We start from the raw sequence: 6,375 nt of genomic DNA, 5'->3' as shown, positions 1-6,375 counted from the left end.
GACGGATAAAAAAAAGTTATGGATTTGAACTATAATAAAGTTTGGTATGTAACTTTAAGCGGTAAATAACCATCATCATGTTTATAAATTATACCGATATACCTACATATTAGATTTTTTAAACTCAATCAAATGATTTATTTTTATGTTTTATAAATACGATAAATATACCTATACGAAGTATAACGAATAATAAAATAATCGATTCTACATTGATGGCATACAATAACTGTCTAGTACTTACATATTTGATGCGAATTTTCGAAATATATAATATACGGAAAGATATACGGTTTTATAGAACAACGTGTAATGGTATGAAAGTAAAACGTTTAGTTTTATATCTTTAAGGTTTGTCAACAGCACGGTTCAATTGATTTGAATAAAAAAAAACAATTTTAGATTCTGATTGGAGCGAGGAACGTATTAATTTTACCATTTTGTGTGTTTTATTTTTAATTTTTTAATTTTTTTTTTTGTGTCTGTCATCACGTTTTGCCTCAGTAAAAGTGCTTTGATTTTTGACTTCAGTACCTCGTTCGATCAGAAAGTGAATCTAGAGGGGGGGGGGGTCAAAAATAAAAAATTCTCAATATTTTTCTTAATAATTGGGATTAACAAACTAAAAATTAATGGGAAAAACGGGAAATTTTACGCACAATCAGTTTTCGACAAAATCGATTTTAGTTTTTGGTGTATCATTAAAACAAATAACCATTACATGAAATTTTCACCAAATGTTTGTATAAGTATATTCTATCCACCATGCAATTTTCAAAAAATTTCGACTTAAGTTGAAGTTGAACTATTTATAGGTATATTATGCAATTTTCGACCATACTTAGTTTTTTTAGAAATTTTAAGCTAGAAATTCATAAAAATTTTATTTTTAAATCTAAAATTTGAAAATTTAATACAAGATTTCTTACAAGTTTTTCAATATTTATCACAAAAAAAATGTCCACCAGATATTCAAATTAGATTTTTACGAGCATATTAAATTTAAATTTTTAAAACATTGGATTTTCACTAGAATTCTCATTTAGCGATTTTCTTATTTTGGCGTAACTCTAAAACAAATGACCGCAGATACTTGATACAGATATTTTTCTATATTTGATAAAATTTTCAAAATATTTTGATTTGTAAATTTGTGTTTTTGATAAAACAAATTTTAATTTTGACAACATACGTAAAAATCACAAAAATTCGTAAATTATTTTATCCTAGAAATTCATAAAAAATTTTCCTTTTATACCTAAGATTTGAAAATTTAATACAAGGCTTCTAAAATATTTTTACAATAGCATTTGAAAAATAAAAGAAATATATAGTCACAATTTTTTTTTAATAAGCATTTACAGTTCAAATTTTGACTAAATACATAAAAATTACGGGAATGTTCAAATTATCTTAGATCGAAATTCATAAAAGTTTTTCTTTTTAATTCTAAGATTTGAGAATTTAATACAAGGCTCATAATATAGTTTTGCAATAGCAGTTGAAAAATAAAAGAAATAAATAGCCACATTTTTTTTTTTACATGCATTCAAATTTTAATTTTGACAACATACGTAAAAATCACGAAAATTCGTAAATTATTTTATTCTAGAAATTCATAAAAAATTTTCTTTTTTAAATCTAAGATTTGAAAATTTAATACAAGATTCCTTACAAATTTGTCAATCCTTATCATAAAAAAAATATCCACCGGAAATTCAAATTAAATTTTTATTAGCATTTGAATTTCAAATATTGACAAAAATTCGTAAAAACCATGAATATTTGCAAATTATTTTGTAGTTCAAAATTCATAATATTGTTTGTATTTATATCTAAGGTTATAAAATTTAATACCAAGTTTTCCATAAGTTTTGCTTCAAATAGCTATAGAGAAAATTTGAAGCGTCATTATAGGAAAAATGTTTTGAGCGTTTGAGTTTTAAATTTTTATAAAATCGCGTAATGATAACGATTTATCCTCAAACCAGGTATTCGTATATCTATGATAATATAAGGTATTATGAATTATGATAACTACACTAATTGTAACCATGCCTTATGCAAAATGTGTCAAAATAGAATACATGACAATATTTAAGTATAATATATCCTAGACTGACAAATCATCTCCGTTCAGAATCGTTTTTCGTATACAATGATACCTATCATTGCATTCAAATTTAACCTATCCTAGTCAGAGGTCCATCCCACCCCCTAACGTACAGCAGAGCGGTACCCACTTACCCGCTTTTTTTTGATTCAATGTTGGTTAATGTTCAAAGATTTTATCAATAATACACGATGCCGATGATACGATAAAAATAAAAATTCTATAATATCATACTACTGCAGACTACACTACGGTCCACGAAAATGTGCGAGTGACCGCAACGCGCCATGCGGCAATTTTACGTCAGTGGTTGATTAAATATTTACGCACCACACCAGCTGCAACATTGGCAGTCGGCACATAGGCATGGACCATATGTTGAGGTACACTGGCTTTCAGAGAAATCGCCACGTCATCGTTTATCATCGTTTTTTACGTGTTAAACTAATACGTGTTTTTTGAATAATTCCTATTTTTTAAAATTAAATTTGGGCATTATATATGGGCTATAGGCACGGACATTTCCACAGCCCCCCCCCCCACTTTTGAAACTGTACATCAAAACATTACTAAAGGTTTGTTAAGACAACATTTTTGTTTGTAAAGAAAACCTAGACCTAACCTTACTTAGAGGTCGTGCGAGCTACTTGCAAATGTTAAAAATAACTTATGAATACCGAGAATTTGCAAGTTTTTAGAATTTGCAAGTAGCTCGCACTACCTCTAATAATTTTCAATGTAAGGAAATTAGCCAACCCAAGTTGTCCCAGAACTTCAAAATTGGTATTAAACGAAAGCTTATGATAAGCAAATATTTACAAGTATATTTTTAGAATTTGCAAGTAGACAATTTTGAAGTTCTGGGACAACTTGGGTGGTCTTACTTCCTTACATTGATAGTTATTAGAGTTTGTGCGAGCTACTTGCAAATTCTAAAAACGGACTTGCAAATTCTTGGTAATCATAAGCTTTCGTTTGATACCAATTTTGAAGTTCTTGGACAACTTGGATGGGCTATGTGAAGTTGGTCCAAATTTTAATTTTTTTTATTTCACGGTTAAAGTTTGGTCTTGCAAATTCTAAAAATAGTCTTGCAAATACTTGCAAATAACTTGTTAAATAATGGCAGAGATTTCGAAACGTTGGTCCATAATTGAAAATTTTTTTTGGCGACATTTGTATCAATTTGCAAATTGTGAAACCCGATTAGCAAATATTTGCAATTAATTTGCAAAATATTGGCACCGGTTTGAAGTCGATCAGACGAGTTGGTGGGGCTAACTTCACAATCGACAATCCCTCCTATATAAAAAACAGTGCTTATTCGCAGTTTCGAGATTGTACTTGTTTATACTAGGTATTTTACAATAATCAAATATTTTTTCTTAATTATATTTGTTTTATAAATACTAAATTTCTAATTGTCTACTAACTATACCATCCTTTCTTATTTCCTATGTTTTTATTATTATTTTTATTATTATTTCCTAACCTAACCTAACCCAACCATCGGTACGACTTGAAACCACAGTCCTTTTCAGGACCAACTGCCCCGACGATCAATATACAGCCACGTTAAAACTAACGTGGGTGTATCGTCCGACCGAAAATCCCGTCATACAAGACAGTCGGCGACGGTGCTAACAAAACCAATCATTCTCTGGACGAGATCCAGATTACGCCAAATCCTGCGCCAAACGGCGACTTGTACCCACAGCGGGACGCAACGTGCCACTCAGACCACGTGGCCGCTGACGATGACGCCTGGGAACAAAAACCATCAAACCAACAGCCTACTGAAAAGAAGTCCGACGAATATTTAATTTTTAAATTTGGAATACCAGTTAACTAAGCTTGTACCGACGACGACCGGCCCCGTTCCCCGTTGTTTGTACAAACTGTAGACCAACTATAATATAACATTGTATATAGAATTCGGTATTCCCCGACTACTCAAAATAATCTACAACCTACACAAGTATGCACAATAAGTAGGTTTGACAATTGACATATAATTTAAGTTAGCAGTGGTTCTTGAGGTTAGGGAGGATACTCATGGGAAAAAAAACAAGCAAATAAAAGCTTATGATACCAAAGAAATTGGAGTTTTCTCATTTCATCACTCACATATTTAAGAGCTCAATTAACATTTTTAAATTAACTTCAAGAGTCTTTGAACATTTATAATAACTTTTCCATCAGAAAAGTTTAATACATTCAGATAGTGATTTAAGTATATTAACTAAATAAATATTTATAATAAAAATATCACAAATATATTATATTTATTAGTCAGTTTCAAATACATACTTTTGAATTTACCTATATTGTAATCTGTTCTATCATCTGAAATTTTATTATTTTAGTACTATACTATTATATAATACATATTAAACACTAATATAATATCTGATATATTTATAGTATTATTTTTACAATAAACTACTAACTAGTAAAAGATACGTACAATGAAATATATTGCTTTTTTTTATAAGTTGTTACAGTGACGCGGTAGGAATTTCGTTTGGATAGGGTTAGTATTATTTGGTTAAGCGGATTCATAACATAAGGTTAGGTTTTATTAGTATAGTTACATATTTCGTAAATACATAACAAGATAACTATTATAACATAGACATGTTTTGGTCACGAAAGAACTCGCAACAAAAGAAATACTAAATGTAGTTAGTAAAATGTATATATATTCTAATGATAAATATATTTCCAGATATTTGGTAAAATCTAATGACCAAAATAAATTATCTTTAAAATCAATTAAACAATAGACAATGATTATTAATATGTCTTACATATATTTTTTTAAATAATGTAATATAAATAAATCACTTAGTCTTTTAATTAAATAATCTTACTCTTAAATTCGCAATAATACATCAAAAGCCCTATAAAATTTTAAAATTTTCCAAATAACAATATACTCGAGTAACATAAACAGTCAGTTTATTTAATGAGTCATCAATCTTTATAATAAATTAAATATATAATATATTAAATCAATTGCATAGGGCAACTAAATCTTGTTTGAAGAACAAAAGACTTGTTAAACATTAAAAATGGTTGTTTATTTTATGTTTACAATCCCATATTAAACTATGAACATAAACATTTGATTGTTTTAATCATGTACAATATCATACAAATTAATTAATAATAACAAAACTTACTAGAACAAACTTCTAAAAATAAAATAATACATTTGTATTAGCCAATATTATATTATTTATTTTCTACAAATTACTACTATTTAATAATTATTACATACTAAAAAACTATTAATTTCAACCATATCAGTTCGATAATTTTATATACGTTATTCTACATTTTAACAACTATAGTATAACAATTCATCTGCATAATGTACCGGAATTAGTTTATATGAATATGATGTACAAAGATTTTTATGTTTTCTCTAAAATCAATGAAATGTCTGTTATTATAAAAAAATTCGTAAATATACAATTTTTACAATTTTATCATATTCTATACAAATAAAATATGATTATATTATATTATAATATGATATTATTTTTCTGTAAAGTTATTATAATATAATTATGTTTGATTTCAGTTTATAAATTAGTTCTAGAAAATTTGAAATTCAATGCGGATAAACATAAAAACAACAAAATAAAATCAAAATAAAATCATTGTAATATTGTATCAAAAAATAATCCATACCTCGTGCGTTCGTAATCATAAAATAATCACATGAAGTAGGTGGTATAGTAACTGAAATTGCAATAACTATAATTGTGATCGTTATTAAACTATGCATTTTGATTTAATACAAAAAAAAAATGTGAACGTTTAACAATGATTAAAATAAAATAATGTTTCTCGATGTCTTTTATAGGTGACTTTCACCTAGCCCCCTCCCCCTAGCATAAACGAAATAATGTTCACAATAAATAATGTTTATCATAAAAAATAATGATATTTTTCTTTATTTGTTGGTTAATACTATATTTATTTTTTAACACCTGTGTAATTGTTTTTGTCCTAGAATACATGTTACAACTTCTCACAACGACTTACAGCTGCGTGCAGTTTGAGATTTCAGACTATACCCTTTATCGGTCGTACTTCAATTTTATATCGTAATATATAACTGTACACAATATATCTAAGACCAATTGCTACTTATGGTTGTAATACATGGGCCACAACTGGAGGGGACTACAAAAAGCTCCTCGTCTTTGAGAGAAAAATTCTGAGAAAAATGTTTGGACCTGTTTTCGATG

General features: G+C 27.7%; 1 long non-coding RNA gene across 1 annotated transcript; it reads right to left on the bottom strand.

The window, feature by feature from the left end:
• Positions 1–4,435: 4,435 nt before the first annotated feature.
• LOC149056575 (uncharacterized) lies at positions 4,436–5,933 on the bottom strand. The gene is made up of 4 exons (XR_016190723.1): positions 5,813–5,933; positions 5,299–5,310; positions 4,987–5,016; positions 4,436–4,459 (listed from the first exon to the last, which is right to left on the bottom strand). It is a non-coding gene; the product is annotated as an uncharacterized LOC149056575 (long non-coding RNA).
• Positions 5,934–6,375: the final 442 nt, after the last annotated feature.

The sequence above is a fragment of the Diuraphis noxia genome, unplaced genomic scaffold (genome assembly GCF_037042655.1).
Source record: "Diuraphis noxia isolate RWA-SAM2 unplaced genomic scaffold, SU_Dnox_SAM2 contig0003, whole genome shotgun sequence".
NCBI lineage: Eukaryota > Metazoa > Arthropoda > Insecta > Hemiptera > Aphididae > Diuraphis > Diuraphis noxia.
Note: the sequence above shows the minus strand (reverse complement) of the source record. Positions and strands in the feature narration are given on the sequence as shown.